Source organism: Oncorhynchus masou, chromosome 29 (genome assembly GCF_036934945.1).
Source record: "Oncorhynchus masou masou isolate Uvic2021 chromosome 29, UVic_Omas_1.1, whole genome shotgun sequence".
NCBI classification, from domain to species: Eukaryota; Metazoa; Chordata; class Actinopteri; order Salmoniformes; family Salmonidae; genus Oncorhynchus; species Oncorhynchus masou.
In genome coordinates, this window is record NC_088240.1 from 8,790,589 (window position 1) to 8,811,472 (window position 20,884).

At 42.5% G+C, this 20,884-nt stretch overlaps 1 protein-coding gene across 2 annotated transcripts in view; it reads right to left on the bottom strand.

Annotated features, from left to right (window-relative positions):
- The window catches only part of LOC135518960 (neuronal membrane glycoprotein M6-b), a 90,470-nt gene that overhangs the window by 31,184 nt on the left and 38,402 nt on the right, over positions 1 to 20,884 (bottom strand). The gene's annotated exons all lie outside the window — the stretch shown is intronic.

Consider the following 20,884-nt stretch of genomic DNA (forward strand, 5'->3'; position numbering starts at 1 on the left):
TCATCCTGTTGGCCCGCATTCGGGTATTTTAAATGGGGTCATCCTAGACCTGGCCTATGTTAAAAGTAAAACAAATAATATAAAAGTGTTTGTCAGGTGTTAAGCCTCTGTTAAACTATGCTTTAAAAAATGACAAAAAAGACAAAAATTGTGATTGTGTTGATTTGTGTTTGGTAATATTTTATTTATTACAGAAATTTGTAGGCGGCTTTAATATACCCCCTGCCTCGGCTCGACTTACCCAAATACCAGGGTATTTGAGATCACTTTTTATGTTTTCAAAACTGTAATGTTTACATGAATTCTGATTATTTCCGTTGATACACAACATCCTGAAATATATGTTGATATCTTTGTTAGAAAGAATACTATATTTCCCTTGACGGAGTGATGCTGAGTGTAAAAAAACATTGTCAACTTACCCCACTCTCCCCTACAATGACATCAAAACCATTCTCAACTTACCCCACTCTGCCCTACAATGACATCAAAACCATTGTCAACTTACCCCACTCTCCCCTACAATGACATCAAAACCATTGTCAACTTACCCCACTCTGCCCTACAATGACATCAAAACCATTGTCAATTTACCCCACTCTGCCCTACAATGACATCAAAACCATTCTCAACTTACCCCACTCTGCCCTACAATGACATCAAAACCATTGTCAACTTACCCCACTCTCCCCTACAATGACATCAAAACCATTGTCAACTTACCCCACTCTGCCCTACAATGACATCAAAACCATTGTCAATTTACCCCACTCTGCCCTACAATGACATCAAAACCATTCTCAACTTACCCCACTCTGCCCTACAATGACATCAAAACCATTGTCATCTTACCCCACTCTCCCCTACAATGACATCAAAACCATTCTCAACTTACCCCACTCTGCCCTACAATGACATCAAAACCATTCTCAACTTACCCCACTCTCCCCTACAATGACATCAAAACCATTCTCAACTTACCCCACTCTCCCCTACAATGACATCAAAACCACTGTCATCTTACCCCACTCTGCCCTACAATGACATCAAAACCATTCTCAACTTACCCCACTCTCCCCTACAATGACATCAAAACCATTCTCAACTTACCCCACTCTCCCCTACAATGACATCAAAACCACTGTCATCTTACCCCACTCTCCCCTACAATGACATCAAAACACAAATCAGGAGTTGAATATGAAACAATGACCTTTTAGGAGAGAAAAAAACAGGGAGAAACATCTAGATATCCCTGTCCTGCATCGGCTGCTTCCTGAAGAACTGGGTGTGTGTGTGTGTGTCTATCGTTGTTTGTATATGTGTGTGTGTGTCTATGCAGTCTGTGCCTGCGCACCTGCGTGTGTGTGTGTGTGTGTGTGTGCTGTTGACAGATCAGCCACTGCTCCAGAGGAGTGATTGACTTGTAGCGCTGTGTATGGGGTTGATGATGTCTCTTTGTCTTGATCCCCCTCACCCTCTCTCTCTCACACACACACACACACACACACACACACACACACACACACACACACACACACACACACACACACACACACACACACACACACACACACACACACACACACACACACTCCCTCTCTTATCAACCTCATTACAAGCGACCCACCGATAACAAACCAACACATAGAGCAGGAGTAATAATGATGAGGTGTGAAATATGTCCTCAATAAGAGGACCAACATCGCCAGTGACAACCACAACATGACATCTATCATCCTCCACAGACTGAGCCGGAGACAACCGACACAGAAAACGAATGAAGTCTCATGCACAAGCAATCAAAGCCTTCCCAATACCCAACAGCCATTCATATTCCACATACTGTGCAATGTGCACCAGAAATGTCAACAATTACAAAGCCACACACAACCATTACAAAAGCCACACACAACCATTACAAAGCCACACACAACCATTACAAAAGCCACACACAACCATTACAAAAGCCACACACAACCATTACAAAGCAACCATTACAAAAGCCACACACAACCATTACAAAGCCACACACAACCATTACAAAAGCCACACACAACCATTACAAAAGCCACACACAACCATTACAAAAGCCACACACAACCATTACAAAAGCCACACACAACCACTACAAGGCAACACACAACCATTACAAAGCCACACACAACCTTTACAAAGCTATACACAACCATTACAAAAGCCACACACAACCATTACAAAAGCCACACACAACCATTACAAAAGCCACACACAACCATTACAAGGCAACACACAACCATTACAAGGCAACACACAACCATTACAAAAGCAATACACAACCATTACAAAGCAACACACAACCATTACAAAAGCAACACACAACCATTACAAAGCAACCATTACAAAAGCCACACACAACCATTACAAAAGCCACACACAACCATTACAAAGCAACCATTACAAAAGCCACACACAACCATTACAAAGCCACACACAACCATTACAAAAGCCACACACAACCATTACAAAGCCACACACAACCTTTACAAAGCCATACACAACCATTACAAAAGCCACACACAACCATTACAAAAGCCACACACAACCATTACAAAAGCCACACACAACCATTACAAAAGCCACACACAACCACTACAAGGCAACACACAACCATTACAAAGCCACACACAACCTTTACAAAGCCATACACAACCATTACAAAAGCCACACACAACCATTACAAAAGCCACACACAACCATTACAAAAGCCACACACAACCATTACAAGGCAACACACAACCATTACAAGGCAACACACAACCATTACAAAGCAATACACAACCATTACAAAGCAACACACAACCATTACAAAAGCAACACACAACCATTACAAAGCCACACACAACCATTACAAAGTCACACACAACCATTACAAAGCCACACACAACCATTACAAAGCCACACACAACCATTACAAAAGCCACACACAACCTTTACAAAGCCATACACAACCATTACAAAAGCCACACATAACCATTACAAAAGCCACACACAACCATTACAAAAGCCACACACAACCATTACAAGGCAACACACAACCATTACAAAGCCACACACAACCTTTACAAAGCCATACACAACCATTACAAAAGCCACACACAACCATTACAAAAGCCACACACAACCATTACAAAAGCCACACACAACCATTACAAGGCAACACACAACCATTACAAGGCAACACAAAACCATTACAAAGCAATACACAACCATTACAAAGCAACACACAACCATTACAAAAGCAACACACAACCATTACAAAGCCACACACAACCATTACAAAGTCACACACAACCATTACAAAGCCACACACAACCATTACAAAGCCACACACAACCATTACAAAAGCCACACACAACCATTACAAAGCAACACACAACCATTGCAAAAGCCACACACAACCATTACAAAGTGTGAGTGTGTGCGTGCGAGCGCGTGTGTGTGTGTGTGTTACACCGTCCTCTGCACTGAATGAAGAAAACAAGTGACATCAGAGAGAAATGGTAATTTCTTAAAGCGAGAGCGAGAGATGAGACAGTGAGTGTGTGAATGGAACTCCCACTGAGCAGAGTCTACCCCGCTGTTGTGTGGTGTGAACCCAAGCAGCCTGAAGTAGACTAAAGCCCCAGTAAACCAGGCAGTGAAAGAACTATAGGAGTCCATTCTTACTGTTGATTCTGGTACCTTTTTCCTCCTGGCTCTGCTCTCGGTTCTCTTCTGATGTAGTTTCCATGGTTGTGTTTTATCCCATCCACTACAAATGCTTCCTTTCAGCAGAATTCTCTCTCTCTCTCTCTCTCTCTCTCTCTCTCTCTCTCTCTCTCTCTCTCTCTCTCTCTCTCTTCTCTCTCTCTCTTCTCTCTCTCTTCTCTCTCTCTCTCTCTCTCTCTCTCTCTCTCTCTCTCTCTCTCTCTACTAACTAAAGCACAGCTCCAGAAACAACGCTGCCAGCTAACCTTATGCTCCACCATACATCACTTGAAATCCTCTTTTTCCCAGGAAATATTCTAGGTCTGCTTTATTTGCACTGACTGACTGTTTGGGCACTCAGACTGGGTAGCTATGGATCCACTTGTCCCATCAACCACATGCCCCCCTCACACATACACACACATCGCCTCGACCCCCGCAAGCGTGCCCCCCATAGACACTCCCTCCTTGGAGGCGTCTGGGGCTAAGGGAGGAGCACCATGAATGAATGTCTGCCTGCCCTGCCTGGTAGAATGGTCAGGTTCCATCACAGGAGGGGATGTGTGTGGGAGAGAGTAGGGACCCCTCCTTTGGCTGCTGGGGGCTTCACTGAATGAAACCCTCACTCGGTGTTGTGTGGTGCTGGGGGAGAATGGAGGAGAAAAGGAATGGGAGAATGGGAGAGAATGGGAGAGAACGGGGTAGAATGGATGAGAATGGGAGAGAACGGGGTAGAATGGATGAGAATGGGGAGAGAACGGGGTAGAATGGATGAGAATGGGAGAGAACGGGGTAGAATGGATGAGAATGGGGAGAGAACGGGGTAGAATGGATGAGAATGGGGAGAGAACGGGGTAGAATGGATGAGAATGGGAGAGAACGGGGTAGAATGGATGAGAATGGGGAGAGAACGGGGTAGAATGGATGAGAATGGGAGAGAACGGGGGAGAATGGATGAGAATGGGAGAGAACGGGGGGGAATGCATGAGAATGGGAGAGAATGGGGTAGAATGGATGAGAATGGGAGAGAACGGGGGGGAATGCATGAGAATGGGAGAGAACGGGGTAGAATGGATGAGAATGGGGAGAGAATGGGGTAGAATGGATGAGAATGGGAGAGAACGGGGTAGAATGGATGAGAATGGGGAGAGAACGGGGTAGAATGGATGAGAATGGGGAGAGAACGGGGTAGAATGGATGAGAATGGGGAGAGAACGGGGTAGAATGGATGAGAATGGGAGAGAACGGGGTAGAATGGATGAGAATGGGGAGAGAACGGGGTAGAATGGATGAGAATGGGAGAGAACGGGGGAGAATGGATGAGAATGGGAGAGAACGGGGGGAATGCATGAGAATGGGAGAGAACGGGGTAGAATGGATGAGAATGGGGAGAGAACGGGGTAGAATGGATGAGAATGGGAGAGAACGGGGTAGAATGGATGAGAATGGGGAGAGAACGGGTAGAATGGATGAGAATGGGAGAGAACGGGGTAGAATGGATGAGAATGGGGAGAGAACGGGGTAGAATGGATGAGAATGGGGAGAGAACGGGGTAGAATGGATGAGAATGGGGAGAGAACGGGGTAGAATGGATGAGAATGGGGAGAGAACGGGGTAGAATGGATGAGAATGGGAGAGAACGGGGTAGAATGGATGAGAATGGGGAGAGAACGGGGTAGAATGGATGAGAATGGGAGAGAACGGGGAGAATGGATGAGAATGGGAGAGAACGGGGGAATGCATGAGAATGGGAGAGAATGGGGTAGAATGGATGAGAATGGGAGAGAACGGGGGGGAATGCATGAGAATGGGAGAGAACGGGGTAGAATGGATGAGAATGGGGAGAGAATGGGGTAGAATGGATGAGAATGGGAGAGAACGGGGTAGAATGGATGAGAATGGGGAGAGAACGGGGTAGAATGGATGAGAATGGGGAGAGAACGGGGTAGAATGGATGAGAATGGGGAGAGAACGGGGTAGAATGGATGAGAATGGGAGAGAACGGGGTAGAATGGATGAGAATGGGGAGAGAACGGGGTAGAATGGATGAGAATGGGAGAGAACGGGGGAGAATGGATGAGAATGGGAGAGAACGGGGGGGAATGCATGAGAATGGGAGAGAACGGGGTAGAATGGATGAGAATGGGGAGAGAACGGGGTAGAATGGATGAGAATGGGAGAGAACGGGGTAGAATGGATGAGAATGGGGAGAGAACGGGGTAGAATGGATGAGAATGGGAGAGAACGGGGGAATGGATGAGAATGGGAGAGAACGGGGTAGAATGGATGAGAATGGGGAGAGAACGGGGTAGAATGGATGAGAATGGGAGAGAACGGGGTAGAATGGATGAGAATGGGGAGAGAACGGGGTAGAATGGATGAGAATGGGAGAGAACGGGGGAGAATGGATGAGAATGGGAGAGAACGGGGGGGAATGCATGAGAATGGGGAGAGAATGGGGTAGAATGGATGAGAATGGGAGAGAACGGGGGGAATGCATGAGAATGGGAGAGAACGGGGTAGAATGGAAGAGAATGGGAGAGAACGGGGGGGAATGCATGTCAGCACACAATCACCAGCCACTCATCCAACCGCAGTTGCAGGGCGGGAGTGGGAGGGGGAAGGGTGAGTTTGTTGTGTGGCTGGGGGGGTGGGGGGGGCTTCATATTCTGACTGGCACCATATGCCCCCTGCTCCCATGGCAACAACCTCTGACAACTGTCTCCCCTCCCTCTGGTGACTTCCAACTCCCACATAAAAGGACACAAGAAAAGGGGTATGATACCTCTCCTCTCAGAACAAAGATAAAGGAGGCTCTCCAATATTTGTACGGGTGAAAGCGCAGGGAGAGAATGGGGTGAAAGAGAAATAAAGAACACGAGAATGGAAGAGAAATTGGGAAATAAAAGGAGAGAGAGAGAGGTGAGGGAGAGTATGACGCCTGAAATGGTGAGGGAGAAAGTGAGTCTGCAGAGAAACAGAGGGACAGATAGAAACAGAGAGACAGATAGAAACAGAGCGACAGATAGAAACAGAGGGACAGATAGAGATAGAAACAGAGAGAATATAGAAACAGAGAGAATATAGAAAGAGAGAGACAGATAGAAACAGAGAGACAGATAGAAACAGAGGGACAGATAGAGATAGAAACAGAGAGACAGATAGAAACAGAGGGACAGATAGAAACATAGGGACAGATAGAAACAGAGGGACAGATAGAAACAGAGGGACAGATAGAGATAGAAACAGAGAGACAGATAGAAACAGAGGGACAGATAGAAACAGAGGGACAGATAGAAACAGAGGGACAGATAGAGACAGAGGGACAGATAGAAACAGAGGGACAGATAGAGATAGAAACAGAGAGAATATAGAAACAGAGAGACAGATAGAAACAGGGGGACTGATAGAAACAGAGAGAATATAGAAACAGAGAGACAGATAGAGATAGAAACAGAGAGAATATAGAAACAGAGAGACAGATAGAGATAGAAACAGAGAGAATATAGAAACAGAGAGACAGATAGAAACAGAGAGACAGATAGAAACAGAGAGACAGATAGAGATAGAAACAGAGAGAATATAGAAACAGAGAGAATATAGAAACAGAGAGACAGATAGAGATAGAAACAGAGAGAATATAGAAACAGAGAGACAGATAGAGATAGAAACAGAGAGAATATAGAAACAGAGAGACAGATAGAAACAGAGAGACAGATAGAGATAGAAACAGAGAGAATATAGAAACAGAGAGAATATAGAAACAGAGAGACAGATAGAGATAGAAACAGAGAGAATATAGAAACAGAGAGACAGATAGAAACAGAGAGACAGATAGAAACAGAGAGACAGATAGAAACAGAGAGACAGATAGAAACAGGGGGACTGATAGAAACAGAGGGACAGATAGAGATAGAAACAGAGAGAATATAGAAACAGAGAGACAGATAGAGATAGAAACAGAGAGAATATAGAAACAGAGAGACAGATAGAAACAGAGAGACAGATAGAAACAGAGAGACAGATAGAGATAGAAACAGAGAGAATATAGAAACAGAGAGACAGATAGAAACAGGGGGACTGATAGAAACAGAGGGACAGATAGAGATAGAAACAGAGAGAATATAGAAACAGAGAGACAGATAGAAACATAGGGACAGATAGAGATAGAAACAGAGAGAATATAGAAACAGAGAGACAGATAGAGATAGAAACAGAGAGAATATAGAAACAGAGAGACAGATAGAAACAGGGGGACTGATAGAAACAGAGGGACAGATAGAGATAGAAACAGAGAGAATATAGAAACAGAGAGACAGATAGAAACAGAGGGACAGATAGAAACAGAGACAGATAGAAACAGAGGGACAGATAGAGATAGAAACAGAGAGAATATAGAAACAGAGAGACAGAGATAGAAACAGGGGGACTGATAGAAACAGAGGGACAGATAGAGATAGAAACAGAGAGAATATAGAAACAGGGGGACTGATAGAAACAGAGAGACAGATAGAAACAGAGGGACAGATAGAGATAGAAACAGAGAGAATATAGAAACAGGGGGACTGATAGAAACAGAGGGACAGATAGAAACAGAGAGACATATAGAAACAGAGAGACATATAGAAACAGAGAGACAGATAGAAACAGGGGGACAGATAGAAACAGAGAGACATAGAAACAGGGGACAGATAGAAACAGAGAGACATATAGAAACAGAGAGACATATAGAAACGGGGACTGATAGAAACAGAGGGACAGATAGAAACAGAGGGACAGATAGAAACAGAGGGACCGATAGAAACAGAGGGACAGATAGAAACAGAGAGACAGATAGACACAGAGAGACAGATAGAATCAGAGAAACAGAGAGACATATAGAAACAGAGGGACAGATAGAAACAGAGAGACATATAGAAACAGAGAGACATATAGAAACAGAGAGACATATAGAAACAGAGAGACAGATAGAGATAGAAGGACAGAAACAGAGGGGCAGATAGAGAGAATCAGAGAGACAGAGGGACAGATAGAGATATAAACAGAGGGACAAATAGAGATATAAACAGAGGGACACAGAGATATAAACAGAGGGATAGATAGAGATATAAACAGAGAGACAGATAGAGATATAAACAGAGAAACAGATAGCGATATAAACAGAGGGACACATAGAGATATAAACAGAGGGATAGATAGAATCAGAGGGACAGATAGAGATATAAACAGAGGGACAGATAGATATATAAACAGAGGGACAGATAGAAACAGAGGGACAGATAGAGATAAACAGAGGGACAGATAGAGATATAAACAGAGGGACAGATAGAAACAGAGAGACAGATAGAGATATAAACAGAGGGACAGATAGAAACAGAGGGACATATAGAAACAGAGAGACATATAGAAACAGAGGGACAGATAGAGATAGAAACAGGGGGACAGAGAGATATAAACAGAGGGACAGATAGAAACAGAGACAGATAGAGATATAAACAGAGGGACAGATAGAAACAGAGAGACAGATAGAGATATAAACAGAGTGACAGATAGAAACAGAGAGACGGATAGAGATATAAACAGAGGGACAGATAGAGATATAAACAGAGAGACAGATAGATATATAAACAGAGTGACAGATAGAAACAGAGAGACAGATAGAGATATAAACAGAGGGACACATAGAGATAAACAGAGGGATAGATAGAATCAGAGGGACAGATAGAGATAGAAACAGATATAAACAGAGGGACAGATAGAAACAGAGAGACAGATAGAAACAGAGGGACAGATAGAAACAGAGGGATAGATAGCGAAAGAAACAGAGAGACAGAAACAGAGGGACAGATAGAAACAGAGGGACAGATAGAAACAGAGGGACAGATATAGAAAGAGGGACAGATATAGAAAGAGGGACAGATAGAAACAGAGGGACAGATAGAAACAGAGGGACAGATAGAAACAGAGGGACAGATAGAAACAGAGGGACAGATAGAAACAGAGGGACAGATAGAAACAGAGGGACAGATAGAGATACAAACAGAGGGACAGATAGAAACAGAGGGACAGATTGAAATAGAAACACAGAGACAGATAGAAACAGAGAGACAGAAACAGAGGGACAGATTGAGATAGAAACAGAGAGACAGATAGATGGAAACAGAGAGACAGAAACAGAGGGGCAGATAGAAACAGAGGGACAGATTGAGATAGAAACACAGAGACAGATAGAAACAGAGAGACAGAAACAGAGGGACAGATTGAGATAGAAACAGATAGACAGATAGATGGAAACAGAGAGACAGAAACAGAGGGGCAAATAGAAACAGAGGGACAGATAGAGACAGAGGGACAGATAGAAACAGAGGGACAGATAGAAACAGAGGGACAGATAGAAACAGAGGGACAGATTGAAACAGAGGGACAGATTGAAACAGATAGAAACAGAGGGACAGATAGAAACAGAGGGACAGATAGAGATAGAATCAGAGGGACAGATAGAGATAGAAACAGAGAGACAGAAACAGAGGGACAGATAGAGACAGAGGGACAGATAGAGACAGATGGACAGATAGAAACAGAGGGACAGATAGAGACAGAGGGACAGATAGAAACAGGGGGACAGCTAGAAACAGGGGGACAGATAGAAACAGGGGGACAGATAGAAACAGGGGGACAGATAGAAACAGGGGGACAGAGAAACAGGGGGACAGATAGAAACAGAGAGACATAAACAGAGGGGCAGATAGCGATAGAAACAGAGGGGCAGATAGAGATAGAAACAGAGAGAAAGAGAGGAAGAGGGACAGATAGAAACAGAGGGACAGATAGAAACAGAGGGACAGATTGAAACAGAGAGACAGAGACAGAGGGACAGATAGAGATAGAGGGACAGATAGAGACAGAGGGACAGATAGAGATACAAAGAGAGGAACAGAGAGGAAGAGGGACAGATAGAAACAGAGAGACAGAAACAGAGAGACAGAAACAGAGGGGCAGATAGAGATAGAAACAGAGGGACAGATAGAGATATAAACATAGGGATAGATAGAATCAGAAGGACAGATAGAAACAGAGGGACAGATAGAAACAGAGGGACAGATAGAGATACAAACAGAGGAACAGAGAGGAAGAGGGACAGATAGAAACAGAGAGACAGAAACAGAGACAGAAACAGAGAGACAGATAGAGATACAAACAGAGGAACAGAGAGGAAGAGGGACAGATAGAAACAGAGAGACAGAAACAGAGACAGAAACAGAGGGACAGATAGAGATAGAAACAGAGGGACAGATAGAAACAGAGAGACATATAGAAACAGAGGGACAGACAGAAACAGAGAGACAGAAACAGAGGGGCAGATAGAGATAGAAACAGAGGGACAGATAGAGATATAAAACAGAGGGACAGATAGAAACAGAGAGACAGATAGAAACAGAGGGACAGAAACAGAGAGACAGATAGAAACAGAGGGACAGATAGAAACAGAGGGACATATAGAAACAGAGAGACAGATAGAAACAGAGGGACAGAAACAGAGGGGCAGATAGAGATAGAAACAGAGGGACAGATAGAGATAGAAACAGAGGGACATATAGAAACAGAGAGACAGATAGAAACAGAGGGACAGAAACACAGAGACAGAGATAGAAACAGAGAGACAGATAGAGATAGAAACAGAGAGACAGATAGAGATAGAAACAGAGAGACAGAAACACAGAGACAGATAGAAACAGAGAGACAGATAGATATAGAAACACAGAGACATATATATATATAGAAACACAGAGACAGAAACAGAGAGACAGATAGAGATAGAAACACAGAGACAGATTGAGATAGAAACAGAGACAGATAGAGATAGAAACAGAGGGAAAGATAGAGATAGAAACAGAGGGACATATAGAAACAGAGAGACAGATAGAAACAGAGGGACAGAAACAGAGAGACAGAAACAGAGGGGCAGATAGAGATAGAAACAGAGAGATAGAAACACAGAGACAGATAGAGATAGAAACAGAGAGACAGATAGAGATAGAAACAGAGAGACAGAAACACAGAGACAGATAGAAACAGAGAGACAGATAGATATAGAAACACAGAGACAGATATATATAGAAACACAGAGACAGAAACAGAGAGACAGATAGAGATAGAAACACAGAGACAGATTGAGATAGAAACACAGAGACAGATTGAGATAGAAACAGAGACAGATAGAAACACATAGACAGATAGAGATAGAAACAGAGAGACAGATAACCACCTAAAAGGAAGCGATTCCCAAACCTTCCATAACAAAGCCATCACCTACAGAGAGATGAACCTGGAGAAGAGTCCCCTAAGCAAGCTGATCCTGGGGCTCTGTTCACAAACACAAACACACCCTACAGAGCCCCAGGACATCAGCACAATTAGACCCAACCAAATCACGAGAAAACAAAAAGATAATTACTTGACACATTGGAAAGAATTAACTACTATAATGCTATTTGGCCCTAAACAGAGAGTACACCGCGGCAGAATACCTGACCACTATGACTGACCCAAAATTAAGGAAAGCTTTGACTATATACAGACTCAGTGAGCATAGCCTTGCTATTGAGAAAGGACGCCGTAGGCAGACATGGCTCTCAAGAGAAGACAGGCTATGTGCACACTGCCCACAAAATGAGGTGGAAACTGAGCTGCACTTCCTAACCTCCTGCCCAATGTATGACCATATTAGAGAGACATATTTCCCTCAGATTACACAGATCCACAAAGAATTCGAAAACAAATCCAATTTTGATAAACTCCCATATCTACTGGGTGAAATTCCACAGTGTGCCATCAGAGCAGCAAGATTTGTGACCTGTTGCCACGAGAAAAGGGCAACCAGTGAAGAACACGCACCATTGTAAATACAATGCTAATTTATTTTATCTTGTGTCCTTTAACCATTTGTACATTGTTAAAACACTGTATATATATATAATATGACATTTGTAATGTCTTTATTGTTTTGAAACTTCTGTATGTGTAATGTTTACTGTTAATTTTGATTTGTTTATTTCACTTTATATATTCAGTTTATATATGATCTACCTCACTTGCTTTGGCAATGTTAACATATGTTTCCCATGCCAATAAAGCCCTTGAATTGAATTGATAGAAACACAGAGACAGATAGAGATAGAAACAGAGCGACAGATAGAGATAGAAACAGATAGAGATAGAAACAGAGAGACAGATAGAGATAGAAACAGAGAGACAGATAGAGATAGAAACAGAGAGACAGATAGATAGAAACAGAGAGACAGATAGAGATAGAAACAGAGAGACAGATAGAAATGGAGAGACAGAGAGACAGATAGAGATAGAGGGACAAATAGATGGACAGCCAGACATGGAGAGAGGTAGACAAACAGACAACAAGAGATGGCCATAGACAGACAGGCAGACAGACAGACAAACATACAACAAGAGATGGCCACAGACAGACAGATAGACAGACAGACAGACAGACAGACAAACAGACAAACAGACAAACAGACAACAAGAGATGGCCACAGACAGACAGACAGACAGACAGACAGACAGACAGACAGACAGACAAACAGACAAACAGACAAACAGACAAACAGACAAACAGACAGACAACAAGAGATGGCCACAGACAGACAGACAGACAGACAGACAGACAGACAGAGACGAATCTTGGCTGTGTGCTTTGTTTGTCTGAAGTGGTTGTGTCTGCATGGGGAGACTAGTTCTAAAGCATCCTAATGAGAGAGTGGTCTTTGAGTAGGAAGTCCTGCTGCTGGAGTGGTGCTCATGTGGGTTCTTCTCAAGGATCCTCCCCGCCCCACAGATAGGAGGGGGAGCAGTGGGAGAGAAGAGGAGAGCCTCAGGGGTAAGGAAAGGGAACGTAGCAGGGATCTCACAACAACAAACAAGCAACGTTTTTTCATGAATCATTTTAAGAGTTTACGTCATCTTATGATGGGGGAGAAACAAACTGAGTAAGGCCAACTACGTCTAAAGCTCATTTTACATGAGCTAAATCTCACAGTATAGAATCGCTGGTAGCATTGTAGATGTGGGATGATATAACGATTTGGATGTGATTGATAGTAATTGATATAAGTGGTTCATGTGAGGCTTGACATTATGGAGAACTTTGTAATTATCCAAATAAATACCAAGTGAGGATGACACGGATGCCCCTCCTCATCCACTGTGTCACATAACGGCTGAGGTGGAGTTGTAAAATTGAAGCAACTAATCCTGATGATGTCGTAATGAAATATGGACTAAGAAATTAAGTTGTGAACATCCTGTCCCTCTTTTATGACAGACATGACAGAGAGAAATAAAGTTGAATTATGATATACTCAAACAGCCAAGCATTTTTAGTAGACATGCTAGTAAATCATGAAGCAAGCTTAGGTTGGCAATAACCCCAGAGAGACTCTGTGTTGACCCACTTTGTGGATGGACTTCACAGGTCAACATGCTCTGTATTTCTGACTGTATGGCCAGCGTGCTGCACCATGCATGGTGTCATTGATTTTATTTCACGAAAGCACTGGTCCTCAAATCCATTCTGTTGTCTGTTGACCCATTTACAATATGTGGCTAAACAAGAACCAAAGCAGTTGAAATGCAATGATGGAATGAAAACAAATATTTAGCTTGACGCAAATAGCATTTTGGCCCTGCAGTTACTGAATATTTATCTGGAGAAAGCATCCGTCTCAACCTAGCGCTCATAGTTGGCCCAGTGTGCAGTGCAGACGATTGGGCCAAACCCTTGAAAGAAATGCATTCCACATGTCCAATTAAAGCAGACATTTCTAAGGTCTTTAAGGTAGCGTTATTCAACTCTTCTGCTTGGAAATAACCCCAGGAGTCTAGCTAATGTTGCCCAGTCCTTATTCTGATGCTTTGATGGACCGTCTGAGGCTCTTGAACTTACCTCCTCTGCGGAAATTAATGCTTTTGGTTTTTTTTGCTGCAAAATTGGATATGCCATTAAAGAATAGCTGTCCTCATTCATTACAGAGGGATTCATGTAGGGAGATGAAACCACAATGGGCTTTCTGTCAGTAATGAGCCTAATACAGTACTTCTGTTTTGCCATGTCAGACCAAAAGGCAACGGGCTAAGACACATGTACAGATGTACGATCTTCCTTTGAGACAGTTTCTGATGCAGGAAAATAACCCTGCAGCCACAGAAAACGTGAATTTTTATGTGGAATTATAATTAATTTGGACATTGTTTTAGTGGTTGATAGACGTTTCAATTCCAAAACTTCAGAAACCTGAAATAAACTAGACATTTCACATGTCCTGCATTGCAGGAATGTTCTCCTGCGACAGGGTGATCTGTGGAACTCGCTCCTAGATCTGTAGAACTCGCTCCTAGATCTGTAGAACTCGCTGCTTGATCTGTAGAACTCGCTCCTTGATCTGTAGAACTCGCTCCTTGATCTGTGGAACTCGCTCCTTGATCTGTAGAACTCGCTCCTTGATCTGTAGAACTCGCTCCTTGATCTGTAGAACTCGCTCCTTGATCTGTGGAACTCGCTCCTTGATCTGTAGAACTCGCTCCTTGATCTGTAGAACTCGCTCCTTGATCTGTAGAACTCGCTCCTAGATCTGTAGAACTCGCTCCTTGATCTGTAGAACTCGCTCCTTGATCTGTAGAACTCGCTCCTTGATCTGTAGAACTCGCTCCTTGATCTGTGGAACTCGCTCCTTGATCTGTAGAACTCGCTCCTTGATCTGTAGAACTCGCTCCTTGATCTGTGGAACTCGCTCCTTGATCTGTGGAACTCGCTCCTTGATCTGTAGAACTCGCTCCTTGATCTGTAGAACTCGCTCCTTGATCTGTAGAACTCGCTCCTTGATCTGTGGAACTCGCTCCTTGATCTGTGGAACTCGCTCCTTGATCTGTGGAACTCGCTCCTTGATCTGTGGAATTCGCTCAATGATCTGTAGAACTCGCTCCTTGATCTGTAGAACTCGCTCCTTGATCTGTGGAACTCGCTCCTTGATCTGTGGAACTCGCTCCTTGATCTGTAGAACTCGCTCCTTGATCTGTGGACCTCGCTCAATGATCTGTAGAACTCGCTCCTTGATCTGTAGAACTCGCTCCTTGATCTGTAGAACTCGCTCCTTGATCTGTAGAACTCGCTCCTTGATCTGTAGAACTCGCTCCTTGATCTGTAGAACTCGCTCAATGATCTGTGGAACTCGCTCCTTGATCTGTAGAACTTGCTCATTGATCTGTGGAACTCGCTCCTAGCAAGGACATAATATAAATAAAGTCATATAGTTTAAAAACATTGATTTTCTCTTCCCTGATGAAGGAATGTTGAGTTTACAGCAAAACTGACATGCAATTCCGACTGATTTGAGGAAGTACAACAACTTCCATAAACTACAATTATTGCATCCATGGATTTGCAAAGAAAACCTAACAAACTGTGAATTTGTAATGAAATGATGCTGGAAGTAAAGGATTCAACGAGGGGGTCTAAAGTTCACGTGAACAATAAATGACCTACACAACATTCACGTTGTTTACACCTCAAGCTAGCAGCCTTTGATGATCAAAAACACATGTAGTTTTGTCCAAACTCCTTCAACTGGTTGAAGAGGCACTTCAGGGGCCACAGTTTGATATATTGTCACTCAGTCTGGACTACAACCTCTTTGGTAATTAACCATAGGGTTATTAAAGTTGCGGTGCATCATGAATCTATTCACACATATCAACACATTGGCCTTTGTGCTAACTCCATTAGCCTAACAGGCGTCTACTTGTTGGTTGTGTTGGAAAGTTATGTACCTTAGCTAACCTTAGCTCTCTTCATTTTATTCACACACCTTCTCGTTGAAAAGTAAGAACCTAAATCAACTGAAGTGACTAGTTCTCTGGGTTTGATGTTGGTGCAACCCATCTCTTGTGTTATACTCTCTGATCTGGTAGACATTCTTTCCACAGTATTTGACCAAATAATCCCCCAGACCTCTGACTCAGCGCATCGCTAATTACACGTTTGTGTTGCTGTTATTTGGGTCTGGAAGAAGAAGGAGGCAGAGAAGGAGAGAAACCACTCTGGGGGATGCCTGGCAGCCATGCTTCCCCTCTCATCTGACTTCACACTCCCATTGCTGGCACTTCCTGTAGACCTGTGGGATTGGCTGCGGTGAGCAGCACCAGATGCTTCACATTACCCTGGCTTCCTGTCTGTTCCACCTTGGAAACTGCCATCGGGCTGACAGGAAGGCAGGGAGCAGATATCCAAGAGGATGAAAGCCTCAAGACCTTTGGTGTCTTCACTTTAATGATGGCACCAGGACAAGGCTGGGTTACAAGGCTGTGTGTATATAAACAAAAACTTTATGAGAGGCAGTACAGGTAAAGTTGGTCAATTGCAGTTGTTTCCAGGTAGAATTGTACCATGTGTTTTGGCTCCTTTTCAAAGTCCATAGGCCTGTTGCCCTTCTTCAGTGGACTGTAAGACCACTATAAGACCACTATAAGACCACTGTAAGACCACTGTAAGACCACTGTAAGACCACTATAAGACCACTATAAGACCACTATAAGAACACTGTAAGACCACTGTAAGACCAATATAAGACCACTGTAAGACCACTGTAAGACCACTATAAGACCACTGTAAGACCACTATAAGACCAATATAAGACCACTGTAAGACCACTATAAGACCACTATAAGACCACTATAAGAACACTGTAAGACCACTGTAAGACCACTATAAGAACACTATAAGACCACTATAAGACTCAAAGTGAAAAGAGGATCTTCATCGTACGCCTCTGGTCTGGACAAGGCTACTGACTATTTCTGGTAAAAGACAAACTGATCAAGTCAATAAGGAAGTATTGAGGAATGCACATAGCTGTCCAAGATCCAGTTCAAAGCACCTAGACTACACTATGTACACATAGACCACACTATTTAAACATAGACCACACTATTTACACATAGATCACACTATTTACACATAGATCACACTATTTACACATAGACCACACTATTTACACATAGATCACACTATTTACACATAGATCACACTATTTACACATAGATCATACTATTTACACATAGACCATACTATTTACACATAGATCACACTATTTACACATAGATCACACTATTTACACATAGATCACACTATTTACACATAGACCATACTATTTACACATAGACCATACTATTTACACATAGATCACATTATTTACACATAGACCATACTATTTACACATATACCACACTATTTACACATAGACCATACTATTTACAACATAGACCACAATACGTACACATAGACCACACTACTAAAACATCGACCACACTACGTACACATAGACCACACTACGTACACATAGACCACACTACTTACACATAGACCAAACTATTTACACATAGACCACACTAGTTACACATAGACCATAATATTTACACATAGACCACACTATTTACACATAGACCACACTACTTACACATAGACCATACTACTTACACATAGACCATACGACTTACACACAGACCACACTACTAAAACATAGACCACACTACGTACATATAGACCACACTATTTACGCATAGACCACACTATGTATACATAGACCACACTACTTACACGCATAGACCATACTACTTACACATAGACCACACTATGTATACATAGACCACACTACGTACACATAGCCCATACTACTTACACATAGACCACACTATGTATACATAGACTACACTATGTATACATAGACCACACTACTTACACACATAGACCATACTATGTACACATAGACCACACTACTTACACATAGACCACACTACTTACACATAGACCACACTATTTACACATAGACCTCACTACTTGCACATAGACTACACTACACACACATAGACCATACTACACATAGACCATACTATTTACACATAGATCACACTATTTACACATAGATCACACTATTTAAACATAGACCACACTATTTACACATAGACCATACTATTTACACATATACCACACTATTTACACATAGACCATACTATTTACACATAGACCACAATACGTACACATAGACCACACTACTAAAACATCGACCACACTACGTACACATAGACCACACTACTTACACATAGACCAAACTATTTACACATAGATTACACATAGACCACACTAGTTACACATAGACCATAATATTTACACATAGACCACACTATTTACACATAGACCATACTACTTACACATAGACCATACTACTTACACACAGACCACACTACTAAAACATAGACCAAACTACGTACACATAGACCACACTACTAAAACATCGACCACACTACGTACACATAGACCACACTATTTACACATAGACCACACTACATACACATAGACCACACTATGTATACATAGACCACACTACTTACACATAGACCACACTACTAAAACATCGACCCCACTACGTACACATAGAACACACTATGTATACATAGACCACACTACTTACAAGCATAGACCATACTACTTACACATAGACCACACTATGTATACATAGACCACACTACGTACACATAGACCATACTACTTACACATAGACCACACTATGTATACATAGACCACACTATGTATACATAGACCACACTACTTACACACATAGACCATACTATGTACACATAGACCACACTATTTACACATAGACCACACTACTTACACATAGACCACACTATTTACACATAGATCACACTATTTACGCATAGACCACACTATTTACGCATAGACCACACTATTTACACATAGATCACACTACTTACACATAGACCACACTATTTACACATAGACCACACTATTTACACATAGACCACACTATTTACACATAGACCACACTATTTACACATAGACCACACTATTTACACATAGACCACACTATTTACACATAGACCACACTATTTACACATAGACCACACTACTTACACATAGACCACACTATTTACACAGAGACCACACTACTTACACATAGACCACACTATTTACACATAGATCCAGTTGTACGTATGGGTATAGTTTTAAAAGAATCCCAAACAGCAAGACTTTCAAATTTTCCCAGACAATATTAGCTACTTGAAAAATGTTCGTTTTATGGGTAAATTCAGCTCATTCAACAATACAAAACACATCTCTATGGGTAAATGCAGCTCATTCAACATTTTTTCTGGAATAAAAGAAGCCACCAATAGCAGTGTTTGGAATTAAATGTTCCACTCCACAGGCGAGCCATGGCTTCTTTTCTCTGCTCAGGAAGTCCATATTCCATCTCCTCCAGAAAGGTCTTGGAGTTATTTAAACTGTGGAGGGAGGCTCTTGTAACAGCTCTTCTATCGTTGCCAGCTCTATCCTAGCCTGGTCCTATACTGTACAGTAGCAAGTCTTCTATCGTTGTCAGTGACTGAAGCACAAACAGAATGGACCACCAGGCTAGATCTAGCCTTTCCCAGAAGCTGTTTCCAGGTGTATGTTCTGTGTGTGTCAAGACTGTTCTTTGGTAAATACATTAGAGAGTCAGTGACTCCCCTGTGGACATTTCACAGGTCAACATGATTCAATCTGTCCTCTCCATTCCCCACTGTGTCTATCTCTCTATCTCTCAGAGGAAGAGAGGAGCACATTCACACATCACAGCGTTGCCAATGAAGCTCTCAGTCTTAGTGATGACAAACGATAATGGTCATAAACTGAAATTGCACCTGCTGATCTATCATTCCAGAGAGAGAATAGATAGAAGAGAGAGAAGAGAGAAAAGTCAGAGAAGAGAGAAGATAAAGAAGACAGAGTAGAGAGAGAAGAGGGAAGAGAGAGTAGAGAGAAGAGAGAATAGAGATGAGAGAGAAGACAGAGAGTGTAGAGTAGAGAGAGAAGAGAGGGAGAGAGAAGAAAGATAAGAGAGAAGAGAAAGGAGAGAGAAGAGATAGAAGACAGAGTAGAGAGAGAAGAGAGAAAAGAAAGAGTGGAGATTGACGATAGAGAAGACAGAGAGAGTAGAGAGTAGAGAGAGAAGACGGAGAGAGTTGAGAGTAGAGAGAGAAGACAGAGAAGAGAGTGAAGACAGAGTAGAGAGAAGAGAGAGTAGAG